We start from the raw sequence: 14,125 nt of genomic DNA, 5'->3' as shown, positions 1-14,125 counted from the left end.
TACAGTATAGCATGAACTCATGGCCTTCTGATCAACTGCCTCAAGTTGTTAGACAGTATAACATAACATTATGATGTCTGAAAAAAAATTGTGAACACCTGACATGCTGCCTTGCATTCTGCAGGTTATTGTTTTTTTATATAGTAAGAAAAATGAAGAAGAAAGAAACAGTTGTGTTCAGTTCTGTGATTGAGTTTTGTTGAAACTCTTGAATTCTTCATCTGCAAATAGGCCAGTTTTGGACTTCTAATAGTTGTGATAGAGCACAGAAGACAAGGTCTTTTCTGGCCACCAGGGGGAGACACTTCATCACAACATTATTACATCCTGCTTTAGTACACCTGTAGTGTGTATATTTTAGTGTATGCCATATTACATTCATGTTGCCTTTTTCTGGATTTCAGAAAACAATTTACAGTATAATTTATTAGGTTTACTCTTTCATCTCTGTTGGTCTTAGAGACAGGAACAATCTTGATTTAGATTGAATTAGGCCTACAGTTAACAGCTGCCTACCCGTACAAGTACAGTTGCTTCTGCATCACCTTGTTGCCATTCAGTGTGTATGATAAACATGTGGTATAAAATAAACCTTCTCACTTGATATTTAAAAATATGACTTCTAAATAAATGTAAAATTTCTCATAAGTGTCAATAACGTCATGACAACAATATTCAAATCCAATATATAACTTGTGATACGATTAAATCAAGCTAAAACAACATTATTTACAGTCCCGTGTATATGGTAAGGAACGTCAAGGCTAATTCTTTTGTTTTTGCTGTACACTGAAGACATTTGGGCTTGAGATCAAAAGATGCATATGAGATGATAGATCAGAGCTTTAATTTCCTGATATTTATATCTAGACATGTTAAACAACATAGAACGTGGCACCTTTGGTGGCAGACCACCCGATCTTTAGGTGAGCAAAAGTATTGGAACAGGTAGTATTAAAGTAAATAACACTAAATATTTGGTGGCATATGCCTTGCTTGCAATAACTGCATCAAGCCGGTGACCCACTGACATCAACAAACTGTTGCATTCTTCTTTTGTGATGTTTTTTTTTATGTTTTCATTTTTTATTTGTTTTGGGGGTTTCTCTCTTCAGTCTCCACTTCAGGAGGTGAAATGCTGCTCAGTTGGGTTAAGGGCTGGTGATTGACTCGGCCAGTCTAAAACCTTGCACTCTTTTCCCCCTCATGAAGTCCTTTCCCGTGTTGGCAGTGTGTTTTGGGTCATTGTCTTGCTGCATGATGAAGTTCCTCCCAATTATATTGGATGCATTTCTCTGTAGATTGGCAAACAGAATGTTTCTGTAGACTTCTGACTTCATTCTGCTGCTACCATCATGAGTTACATCATCAATAAAGATTAGTGAGTCCATATTAGAAGCAGCCATGCAAGACCAAGCCATGACACTACCTTCACTGTGCTTGACTGATGAGCTCGTATTTTTTGGATCATGACCAGATCTTTCCTTTCTTCACACTTTGGCCTTTCCTTCACTTTGGTAGAGGTTAATCTTGGTTCCAGAACTTTTGTGGATCATCTCTATTTCTTTGCTAATTCCAATCTGGCCTTCAGATTCTTACTGCTGATGAATGGTTTCAATCTTGTGGTATGGCCTTGACATTTCTGCTTTCAAAGTTTTCTTCAAACGGTGTATTGTGATACCTTCACCCCTGCCCTGTGAAGGTTGCTGGTGATGTCACTGACTGAATGTTTCTGTCATCATCTGCTGTTGTTTTTCTTGGCCTATTTGTTTGATGTCGGGTTGTTGGTACACCAGTGGTTTCTTTCTTTTTCAGGACATTCCAAATTGTTCTATTGGCTATGCCCAATTCTTGTGGAACGGATCTGATAGATTTTCCCTCTTTTCTCAGCTTCAAAATGGCTTGCTTTTCTCCCATAGACAGCTTTCTGGTCATCATGTTGGTTTATACTTTTTTAACAACAAATGTAGTCTTCACAGGTGAAATCCAGGGCTCAAACCAAGAGTAGACATTCAGAGTTATTAACTGTATAAACAATCAATCTAACAGGGCACACCCGGGCAGCAAGAAACACCAGTCAGTCACATGTTCCAATATTTTTGATCACTTGAAAAATGGGTGAGTTCAAACAAAAGGTGCCATGATTTAAGTTGTTTAACAAATCTAGATGTAAATATTAGGAAATCAGTGTATAGCAAAACCAAAAGAATTGGCTTTACTGTTCCAATAGTTTCGGAGGAGATTGTATACACCAGATTATGCATATTCCATATTTGTTTCAGAACCACTCCCTCATAATGTTACACAGTTGTTTGTTGTGATCATGTGCTTTGGCAGTGTAATCAGTGATTTGTGAGGTTAATGTAAATTTTGTTTCACAGTTGTAACAAGGACACCATACTGGCATTACTAATGATAATATGAGGTTTGTTCTCATTTATGAATTTTACAGATCTGATTTGCAATTCATAGAATTACGTCCAGTCAAGTCAACTTTCTTTACATAGCACATTTCAAACAACTTTCACCAACTTTGACCAAAGTGCTGTACAGAAGTCTCATAAAACTCTAAGGATATTAAGGAAACACCTCTAAAATAAAACGATGTAGTTAAGATAAAAATAAACACACAGACAGAGATGTAATTAAATGAATGAATAAATTAGAAGAGATGACAAAAACATCATATTTGCTATTTTTTCCTGTAAGAGTAAGTATTAACTTAACAACTACACATCATCAACTAAAAATGATGCATCCATCCATCCATCCCGCTTATCCTCCACAGGGCGGTGGGGGAGCCTGGAGCCTATCCCAGGGAATTCGGGGCACAAGGCAGGGGGTCTCCCTGGACGGTGTACCAACCCATCACAGGGCACAATCACACACATTCACACAATTTGGAAATGCCAATCAGCCGACAACGCATGGAGGAAACCGGAGAACCCAGAGGAAACCCCTGGAGCACGGAGAGAGCACACGGGGCAGGGGCAGGATTCGAACCCCCAACCCTGGACAATAATCAATAATCCTTGACAATCCAAGGATTATTACTAATAATGTAAAAAAGGCACTTTTACTTAAGGTTCTAGTTCAATTTTCCTCCCATGTCTTGTTCAGGCTGATGTTATTGCTGTGCACTGCTCATTTCCCCCAGCAGGCTGCACACTAGGAGAACTTTTCCACCTGACCCGCCCTTTCTATGCTCGGCTCCATCCCTTATAGCACCCTATTGGACACTAAGTGCACTAAATAGGGTGTAGTGCGTCATGATGTCACACCCTATGTAGTGCTCTTGTCTATGCACTAGGTCGCAGGTTGGCTCTCTCTCGCGCTCGCGCTCTGGCTGTGTGTGTTTTTCCGGAAGAGGAAATCTTATAGTAGTTTAGACGAAGTTTTGGGAAACTTTTTTTTTTCCCCCACTTTTCCCGCAGATGCCACGGTTCAGCTTGGAGTGTGTGTGATCTGCGAGTGTGCTGCAAACTCCGACAGCTCACTGAAGCATGGTGAGACTCTTGTCACTTTGTGTTTGTGTGAAATGTTTGTGCAGTGTTTATTATAAAAACGCCTTCACTCTGCAGGAGAAATGTCCTGAACTCTTCAGTCTCAGTCACTGTAGCAGTGTGTCCTGCTGTATCATGCCTAGCAATGCACTGTTACTCAGTCCTGCATTAATGCCTGTTTACCCAGCACAAATATTTCACATGTACATATTCATACTGCATGTTGGTTTATTTCACACTGTGGGTTGCATGTGTTGCTCATGTGCTGCTGCTACTGCGCAAGTCTTGTGGGCAAAAAAAAAAAGTGTTTGTTTGTTTGTTTGTTTTTTTTTTTTTTTTTGGACAAACGTCTGCCATAAAATTTGAAAATGAACAAACAAATAAATAAAATGTTTGTTTGGTTTTGGCCAATTTTCTGCCACAAAATCTGAAAAAAAAAATAAAATAAACAAACAAATAAATAAGGAAATAAATAATTCATATATTTTATTAGTTTTTTCTTTATTTTTGCCAAACTTGTGCCACAAAATTGAAAACAACAACAACAACAACAAAAAAAACAGGAAATAAATAAACAAAAAAAGATTTTTTTCTTTTGGACAGCCCTCTGCCACAAAATTTGAAAATAACTAAATAAATGTTTTTTTTTTTTTGTGGGTTAGTGACACAAAATTGCAAAACAAACAACCCCCAAACAAACAAACAAACAAATAAGTAAATATGTGTGTTTGGGTTGACTAAACTTCTACCACAAAATCTGAAAATAAATAAATACATTCTTTTTTTTTTTCTTTTTTTTTGCGCCAAGCTTGTGCCACAAAATTGCACAGCAAACAAGCAAATAAATAAAAAGTTTATTTGGTTTTGGCCAAACTTCTGCCACAAAATCAGAAAATAAATAAATAAAAATGTTGGTTTGTTTTATTGTTGTGCAAACATGTGCCAAAAAATTAAAAGAAAAGAAAAGAATGGTAATTTTCAATTTGAATGGTAATTTTAAAAGTCTGTTCTATTCATTTGTTTGTTTTGGCCAAACAAGTGCTACAAAATTTGTGCTGTAAAAAAAAAAAAAAAAAAAAACATACATTTTGTTTTTACTTAGTTGTTTTGTAAACTCTTTTATCTGCATGTTTGTTGTCCTTTGTGTAATCTTTTACCGTACTATACATGATTGCTCCTCGAAAATCTGTTAAGTCAGTTCCTCTGATAAATCAGATAAATGCTATCGATTATCTAATATTTCCAAGCTGTTTGATTTAATGCTCATATATCCAGTAGATCCAGTTCACTAGAGAGGCCTTGCAGCTTCACACAGGCTGTGTGTACATTTCCTTTGCCAAGTCATATAAAACAGTGGTGTAGCAGCTTCATTGCTTTCCCAGGATTTTACAAGAAATCTAGGAGGAACAGAACAGCTTATAAAGAAACATACACAATTCTCGTCTTCCTCACAGGCTGTCAATCACCAGGACTTCTCATAACGTTTGCTGATTTAGTTTTGCACTGGAGTTGTGAGGTTAATGTAGCTAAGAAGGAAGGGAAGCTTATAGCTGCTAGTTTAGCGTAGTTCAATATGCCTGCGTAAATCATTACTTCATTCGCTTCTGAAGATTTTTGCTGATTGTCTGTGTGTATTATATGTTATTCCACAGCTTTGTTGACAGCTCGTTTCTGATTGGTCAGGATATATCGATTAATTTTCTATGACAGTAGTTCCTCTTGCAAGGTTTATTTTAGTGTGCTTTTTCTATTACATCATTGTCGCTATGGTAACAATTTACACAGGGACTAGTATGGCGGATGCTCCCCATAAACGGATAAGGAATCGTGTTATTGTTGATATGATGACGTTTTCTGTGAGGAGATGTTTAAATAGCATTTATGGAAGGAGTCTCCAGTGTCGGTGTAAGCATTAGGTTTCCTGACACGGAAAGTCTTCAGGTCTTCGATGGCTTTGTGCTGTGCTGTTTCTCAGTAATGTGACAAGCTGTGTTCATTATTACTATTATTATTATTATTATTATTATTATTATTATCGTTGTTAAAGAGAGGCTGGTGAGGGAGCAGCTGTTTATAGCTGCAATAACGTAAGTCATAACAGGAATTAATCTGTTTCATAGATGATCCATAACTTTATTAAACCTAATAAAACATATAACGTATCATTCTTTAATAAATACAAATTGTAATCGTGTTTTATTCCTTACATAAATTCCACCTGGTTGGACATGGCGTTTTTCATATAGCTCTAAGGCCTGATTATGGATGCACAAAATGGCTCTGTGTTTCAGATCTACAGCTCATACCCAGTGTGCTTTAGGTAAATTTCAGATAAGGCAGTGGATGGGGAATGAGATGAGATGGGGAAAAACACTGAGAATGCAAACGAGTAGGAGTGGCTTGTTGCATTTTCAGGAAAAACATGTAGTGGCAGCAGCTCTCTGGAAAGGGAGTGGTTCAGCGTTCCAAAGAAAAGCTCTATAGTATTGCTAAGTGAAGTGATTAAATTAATTGAAAATAGTCTGTCTGATTATAATGTTGGCATGTTGTAATCACACACACACACACACACACACAGTACATTGTGATAGCACATGACCCCAACATTCTTGCTTTCTTCCTAAGGAGGGAATTAAGTAGATAGCAGTGTTGTAGTAATAATGAAATATAATATGTTTATATAATATAATGCCTTTAAGAAGATGACTTTTCCTAAATGCTGTGCGCATGATGTGTCAATAGGCTATGTGAAGAATTGTTTGTTCCTCAAACTGCCTTGCTGCAGCTTAATATAATCTATTAATGTACAAACATTCTGGATTTGGACTTTAGTAGCAGTTCAGGGATTTTGGATTTGACTTGATTTTGAAAGTGAGATGACTGGGCAATACGACGATACGATATCGATATCATGTTAAATGGTGTCACAATATGCTTTTCTGAGATAACATGGATATTGAAATTTTTAATGTATTTTCTTATTCACTTTTTTGTGAAAATCTTGTAGATAAATGTTAAAATATTTATAGATTTCATTTTAAATATTATTTATTTTTTCCTAATTTTTTTAAATATAAAAAATATTTTTGTAGACATTAAATAAAGGCATTAAAATCAAACAGTTTGGAAAAAATGGAGCACTACTGTTTTTCTGGAAGTTCTTCAGAAACTCTATCGTCATGCATCTCATTGTAGAAATGCCTTAAGGAATTATGACATGTGACTTGACTTGGACTTAAGATCTGAAGATTTGAATCTTGACTTGGACTTGAGTCTAGTAGAATCTTATAGAGACTAGATTTGACATGGATGATAAGGTGAGATGACTGTAGATCTGCTGATTTGAGTCTCAGCTTAGGTTTGAGAGATGTTTATTTCTTGAGTTAGACTTGACCAATTAGCAGCTTAAGGACTTTAGGTTTGATTTGAATGTGAGAATGAAATGATTTAAGCTTGACTTGGACTTAAAAGCTGCTAACTCGAGATTCAGATGCTTTGAAATGCTGAACTGATGTGGGTGCTGCCTTTTAAAAATCTTAAAATCATCACCCTCATCCTGGGGAATAAAAAAACTTTACTTTCTCATAAGCACATTGGTGGGAAATAAGTGAAAGCTCAAGTATGAATGTTTACATGAATTATTTGTGCATTTAGGGACACTGCAATGATTGCGAGCTGCATTTGCCAATATTGTTCATCTTATTGTAACCCTAAAGTGTGAAAATGTCTATTTTTTCTGCACATTTTTCTGTATTATGCATGGATTTTATCTTTTTCTGCATGGGAGCATCATCAGAAGTACACAGCCACAGCTTAGAGGGAACAGTGGACTTCTGATTTGACACTTGACTTGGAAAGATTTAAGCTTTGACCAAAATGACACAATGACAAAAAAGTAAAGAATAAATTATCGTTTGACATTTATAGCACTTTTTTTTTTAAAACAAATACAAAACATTAGAGACTAGAAAGTATCGAAACTTAAAGTATTGAACAGATTTCCACTGCAGTATTGAAGACAGTAGTGAACTTTTGATACTTCTTGCAACATTAACATCATGCACCTTATGACTACAGTGAGCAAATTGCCTTTTTCATTAATTTCTTTCATCTTGTTTGTCGTTCTATAGCATGGTTGTGCTCTAGCAGTCAGGAGTTAAATCATCCTAGGGCGTGTTCGCGTGAGAGACATGGAAATAACCGTTTACGACCTATAGGCTTGTGTGGCAAACAAAGCAGTCATGAGGTAGTTGTTTGCATTTGTCCTTGTGTTCAGTCCACTCCTTTTAAAACTATAGCCTAAAAGTAAATAAAATCCATAACATTCGGCATGGATTAAAATATGTCTATTTTATTAGGTTTGTTTTATTGTGGTGGGATTAGCGACTTGCTTCCACATGCTGTGCTTTCTGTCTTCTCCAGATTTTCCAATGTTGACATTGGAAAAGCAGGACGGTGTGCAAACGAGACAACTTTCTTATGAGCTTCTTCAAATAACTGTGTCCAGGTGTGTGTGTGTGTGTACGTGTGTGTGTGCGTGTGTGGGCGGCATTGTGCGTGTGTTACTTGCTGAGCTAACATGGGTGGATCTGACACAGTGTCACATGGGTTTCTACATTCTTGCCTCGATTGTGAAAGCGTGTTTGGCTACGAGTCGGTACTCTCTCCCAAGTGAAAGCAGCTGAAAGAGGAGACGTGCCAATGTGGATCAAAACCTCGCACATAAACCTGAAAAGAAAGGAGCTTGCCTTATCTGTCAGTAAGTAACGTTTGTGGGGTTTTTTGCGGGATTATTTATTACATTGTGGCAGGTGTTTTGGACATGAGTGCAGTGTTGAAACTTACCTAACTGTTTTAAACGGGTGAAATTGTATAAATCACGGTTGTGTGACTGCTAGCGGGTCTGTAACACGCGCTGCTAAGTAAGGGTAGAAGTATGTTTTCACATCTTTCACGTCTTTTGTTGTGTCTGTTCTGTGGTATGTGTGGAAAAGGTCTTTAGACTCAGTCGAAAGAATGTACTGACGATGTCATTTCCTTTAAAATCTTCTGAAACGTACAGTTTTAATACATTCAGAAGCTTTTACACGAGCATTGCGAGTGTTGTTAAGACTTTAATAATAGTGCTTCACTACATTGTTACTCATAGTAGTTTTGTAGATTTTTTTTTTAGTTATCTTTATTTTTTTTCATGCTTTTTGTTAAATATATCGATGTTTTTTTTTTTTTATATGTGTAAAAGTTCATTCACAAGTCATCAAATGTCATTTTCCATTATGTGGTTTTCTAAAAAGCACCCGATGTTTCTCAGCAAAGCAACGCACACTACAACGTATTCTATATACGTATTTTTGTTTTGTTTCATTATTTTGTTACTCTGTATTGTAATATTAGCATTTGCAATACGGGAAAAAGGTATCAGGATGTTTAAAGACATTTTGATGATGTCATAAGTTAATAAATACCTCAATAATTATTTATTCGTATTAATTGATGAATTAGTTATTAGTTAGCAGAGATGACACAATGCCACTTTTTTTCTTATAATGATACCAATACTAAAACCTTGAGTATCAGCCGATATATTGATACCTATGTAATATTCTTTTTCCTTTAAAAACAATCTAAGCTTTAAGATTAGATATATTTATATTTTTTGGAAGCACTTTACTTATAAATAATACAGGAAAAATATATAGCTATAAACATGACTTTTTCATTTCATTAAACCCTGTTACTTACATGCCAACATAGAATAAAGCATTGAGATAACTTTTTAAATAAACATTACAAAAAATATTTTCTAAATTCAATTCCACTCTTTTCCATTTGTTACAGGATTTTATTGTTTATTTATTTATTTTTTTGCTCTGATATCCAATCCTTGTTATTGGCTCGATACTGATCCTGGTCGTTGGATCAGTGCCATCTATACTAGTTAGTTAGTGGTGTGCTTACAGGCTGTGGAACAGACAGCCAAACCAATAAAGGAATTAAACAATTTTTCATTTCAATATTAACAAAAAGCAACTCTTCTCAATAGAAAATAATGTACAAACAATTGGTTAAAGCATTTATAAAATACAATAATAGCATAATGGACTAGCACCCAATCAGCTACAGTGGCTATAGCGTTTAATATAAGAGTGTAACACCATTGTTGTTATTTACAGCATAACCTTTTTTTTTTTTTTTATTTCATTAATTAATTTATTTATTTTTTAACTTAGTTCTTACCTAAGATTAAGTGATTCAGCATTCTCTTAGCAAGTACTGATGATACCCATGATCCTCTCAGTAAATAGTATCATGACAATTTATCTTATTTTATGAAAAATAGCACTAACATTTGTTCTTGTTTTGGACCGTTACTGAAGGTGTGTCTGTTGATGCTGTTAAAGGATTTACATTTAAATTGAAGAAAAAAAAGTTATAAGCCAGTATTTTTCATTTTGTAGACAAAGAAAATCAATTAATGAATTTCAAGTAGCATTCTACTAATTGAATAAATGCCACTATAAGAGTTACTGCTTAGCCCGTCACGTCACACTTCCATCACAGTAAGTAAGTAAATCATATCGTGATACTTGAAGACATTCCTTTGTCAAGCAATAAGCGTGATGATGTAGAGGATTGTTAACAAACTAGTTGCATTAAAAAAAAATAAATAAATAAGTTCACTGATCTTTTCAGTGTTAATTAAAAGTGAGGAACATTTTAAAAGATTCTGTACAAAACGTCAAAATTTTGCAAGTTCCAATCAGATCGTAAATGTTACCTGTGATGTTACCTGTGATATCTCAAAAACGTGTATAACGACATCATTTACAACAGTGTCAATACTATATCATGATATTGCCCAGCTTTTCTATGTATACACAAGAATAATTCCTGACGGAAATGGTCTAGGTTGACAAACTGAGGAAGTGTAGTTAGTACAGTGTCTCTAGTGTCATGGGAATTGAATTATCTCTCTTATTTGAAGACATGATAAGCAGACTGCATAATTTGTTTCCACTGGTTAGATGGCCAGTCTGATAGGGTTAATATGGAAGACGGATTTTTTTTTTTTTTTTTTTTTTTTTGGGTAAATGCTTGTAATGAATTTTCTGCAGACTCAAGCCTTTATTATTCCAGATTTATAATGTGGGACTGTTGTAATATTTGAACACTAGTACTCTGACCTTTTGTCACACTTGTAAGTTCTTGACATCTGTTGTTTCACTGAGTCAGAGTGACTCGATGCTGTCGAGGATCTAGCGTAGGAAGGTGGACGGAGAAATTGGACCGTTTTTATTGCTGAACTCCTAAAATAGCACGTACACTCTTCGTTTGAATGTGACTCCCAGTACCTTTTCAAAATTGAAGCATGCAAAATATAGAAATAAATTGATAAAAATAAAATAAAGAAATAAAACAGGTGATCCCACAGCCAGGCCGAGAGTGTCTCAGTTCAGTTCGATTGACTTTTTTTTTTGAATGAGGTGAATGTGAGCTGCTAAACTGAGCCATGAAATGCAAACAGAGCCAAAAAAAACAGAGCTGTAGCACTGCAGAAATATGATGTGCTCTAGACTGAAATGGGGAAAAAAACGAAAATAAACGCTGGATGTGATGCATAAAATTTTTTTAAATAATCATTTTTAAACTACTTACTAATATAATTATTTTGTTCTGGCTCTCCTTGCTCGGGTGATTTCTGTGATTTCTTATTCTTATGAACTTATTTAACTATAGTTCTGACCAATGAATGAAAGATTCTTCAGCCCTTCCTGCCTCTCAGCCAGCATTAAAAAAAAATCTTCTGGTTTATTTAATTACGTGTGGTGTTAAACCAGTCCAAACCAAATATCAAACAAACCAAAGGAATCAGTTTCTCTCTCTGTGTTATCATTGCTATTAGCAAGAGCTTGCAGCTCTGCAAATCATTCCCATAAGCTGGTAAGCATTGCTGTGTTGTTACAGCAAGACAGGAAGTCTGTGTTCAAAACAGTATCAGACAGCTCTGAAGGTCAGGGATCACAGAGCAGAGGATTTCTGATGCATCGTCATTGTTGGAGGTGGAAGTGACCTTTGACCTGTCTCAGGGGGAAAAGAGACACTGCACAGTCATGCGGAGGATCAGTAAACGCTGGTGCAGCTTGCCCTGCCCTGCCCAGTTCATTTCTGCTCCTTGAGTCACGTTAGTGCTAAGTGCATTATGAGTATGCGTGCACTGGAGATCTTGCTCACAGGAAGTGTAGTGTCTTGAGCAAGAGCGGCTCAGCCTGGCCGCTTTTTGAGGAAGTGGACAACGTGAGTCCCAAACTAAAGCCCTAAGGCAAATGCGGATGTAAGTAATAGTCTGAAGCAGAATAGCTTTTGTGGGTTTAGATGGAAGTGACATCATCAGTGCATTCTGAAGGCAGTGTTTAAACACCTATTCCACGCATACCATGGTGCGACAGAACAAAAGACTGAGTAACATGAGAAATAAACATATACCGCACATGGTGTATTGTGTAAGACATTATATAAAGCGATAATGGGAAATATTAAAGGAATACATTTGTAATGAAGGCAAAAGTTTATGACATGTAGGCTCTAAAGCTGAGCTGACTCTACTCAGTTACAATAGCTAGCTTAAACTGGCTTAATAAGAAATAAAACACTTCCGTGTGTGCTGTTATTGGAAAACAATCAACGACATGGTGGTGTGTTGCAGCCTGATGCAAAGCGGAGTTACTGTTACATCCCAGAGGTGGATTCTTTTCCAATAACAGCGTATCATGTAGTGTTTTATTCCTATTATGTGCCAGTAATTTATAAAGTATTTTAAATTTGCATATTAACGAATGACACGTTATACTGTTTAATCTGTTTATGGTTACATTTCATGTTGTGGAATGTCCGTGAAACAAGTTTGTTCGTGTTATCACATGCCTTATAACGGCTGTAAACAGCCTTTTTTTTTTTTTTAAACAGACTCTCTTTTTTTTAATTTTATTTCTGATTGATGAAAAAAAACGGAAAGCGCACAATTCTGTCTTGAATTTCTGTCTTGACTTTCTGTAAACTTAAAGAAACAGCTTTACCTCAAAGTGCTGAAACTGAATGAAGTCGTCTTTCATGAATGTTAAACAAATGTTTCCTTTCAGAAAACTTCACCACAGCAACGTTTATACATTCTTTGTTATGTAATAACAATGAATGAATTGTTATTATAGAAACGATAACGTATTAGAAAAAGCACATGAATATAAACCTGTGGTTTGTCTTACAGCTGAAACTACTCGCAGAGGTGCTGTTATAGAAAATTAATCAACTTCTGACCAATCAGAATCGAGAATAAATATGTACTGATGCGAATATCCACGCAATAACAGGTAAGCTTTATTCTAAAAATATTATAAACAGTGTAAAGCCAGCTCCTGTGTTTTAATTGGTTCACTTGTTCGTCTTTTGTGAGTTCGTCTTGCGAAACTTCACTCATTGAAATGGAGTAGGTGGAAAGTAAGATTCTTAATCTTTACTGACGCTTCACAGCACCTCGTTCAACCTGATAATTACCTGATTAATGTGGCATGTGCAGATATTATAATCTTCTCGCAGTGTAGTTTTATATCAGAGTTATAGCATTAAGCTGAATTTATATCCAGAAGTCCTCAATTAACTGTTATGGCAATTGCATCAGGTGGAAAAAAAAGTAAAATAACTAACTTTGGTACAATCACTATATAAAAAAAAAAATGTCCAAGCTAATCTCTCTGGCCTGTTTAAGGAACATGAAATGTTTTTGCAGGTTTGAAAACTTGTTTCATCTCTTGATATATTGAGTCATAGGAACCTTTATCTAAACAGAATCCTTAATTTCCCCCCAACACCAATATTGAACCACGATACGAGGCAAAGCGATCCATGAGATCTTGTCATAATCTAAATATTGTTTGTGGATCGGAATCTGATAATTCCGCTGTTGTTTTTGTGCTGGGCCTTTTGGTCACATCTGTTTTATAATCATGTCCTCTGCTGACGTTGTGTTCCTGGGATTTCAGCCAGCTCGCCTTCGAGGCTTGTATTATTGATATTCATCACAAGGGGGTGTGTGTGTGTGTGTGTGTGTGTGTGTGTGTGTGTGTGTGTGTGTGTGTGTGTGTGTTCTTGCTCTGTGAAGTACTCCTTGATCAAAGGAGAGTTCTGCTTATCTGCATGACGCTGCGTCTGGACAGTGTTTCGGGCTTTAGTACTCAAGCTATGAAATCGCATACATCGGGTATTTGTGTGTGTGTGTAGGTGTGTGTATGCATACACTGACATTAGTTCCGTTGTCGCATTCGCATCCTGATTGCTCCATATGGTTTTTTCCCATTGCTCAGCCTGAAGCCCTGGGCAACGCTAACCTCATTGGGCTAATGATTAAACAGTGTTATGCTAATAGCAGTACAGGACATGGTGCTGGCTCTTAACCCCTACACACACACAGACACACACAGACACACACACACACAAACTCTGTCGCACGCACACTGCCTCCAGGGCTGATTTTGTCTTGTTCGTCTGCCTTTACTCTGTTTGAAAGGGCTGTGCCTGTACGAAAGAAAAGCCCAATGCTGTTTTCCTGCATTCTTCTAGCACAGATAGAG

General features: G+C 36.3%; 1 protein-coding gene across 6 annotated transcripts in view; it reads left to right on the top strand.

The window, feature by feature from the left end:
* Positions 1 to 3,316: 3,316 nt before the first annotated feature.
* Positions 3,317 to 14,125, top strand: part of itprid2 (ITPR interacting domain containing 2) — a 67,558-nt gene continuing 56,749 nt past the window's right edge. For 2 of the 6 annotated variants that reach the window (XM_026913198.3, XM_026913190.3), the window contains exons 1-4: positions 3,318 to 3,506; positions 7,634 to 7,749; positions 7,926 to 8,262; positions 12,766 to 12,868. The gene's annotated coding sequence lies outside the window, so the exon portion shown is untranslated. Of the gene's footprint in view, positions 3,507 to 7,633; positions 7,750 to 7,925; positions 8,263 to 12,765; positions 12,869 to 14,125 lie in introns of all 6 variants that reach the window. The other 4 variants (XM_026913199.3, XM_026913191.3, XM_026913193.3 and 1 more) reach the window with 4 other exon arrangements.

Source organism: Pangasianodon hypophthalmus, chromosome 5 (assembly GCF_027358585.1).
Source record: "Pangasianodon hypophthalmus isolate fPanHyp1 chromosome 5, fPanHyp1.pri, whole genome shotgun sequence".
Classification (NCBI taxonomy): Eukaryota; Metazoa; Chordata; class Actinopteri; order Siluriformes; family Pangasiidae; genus Pangasianodon; species Pangasianodon hypophthalmus.
This window is presented reverse-complemented; position numbering and strand designations above follow the sequence as displayed.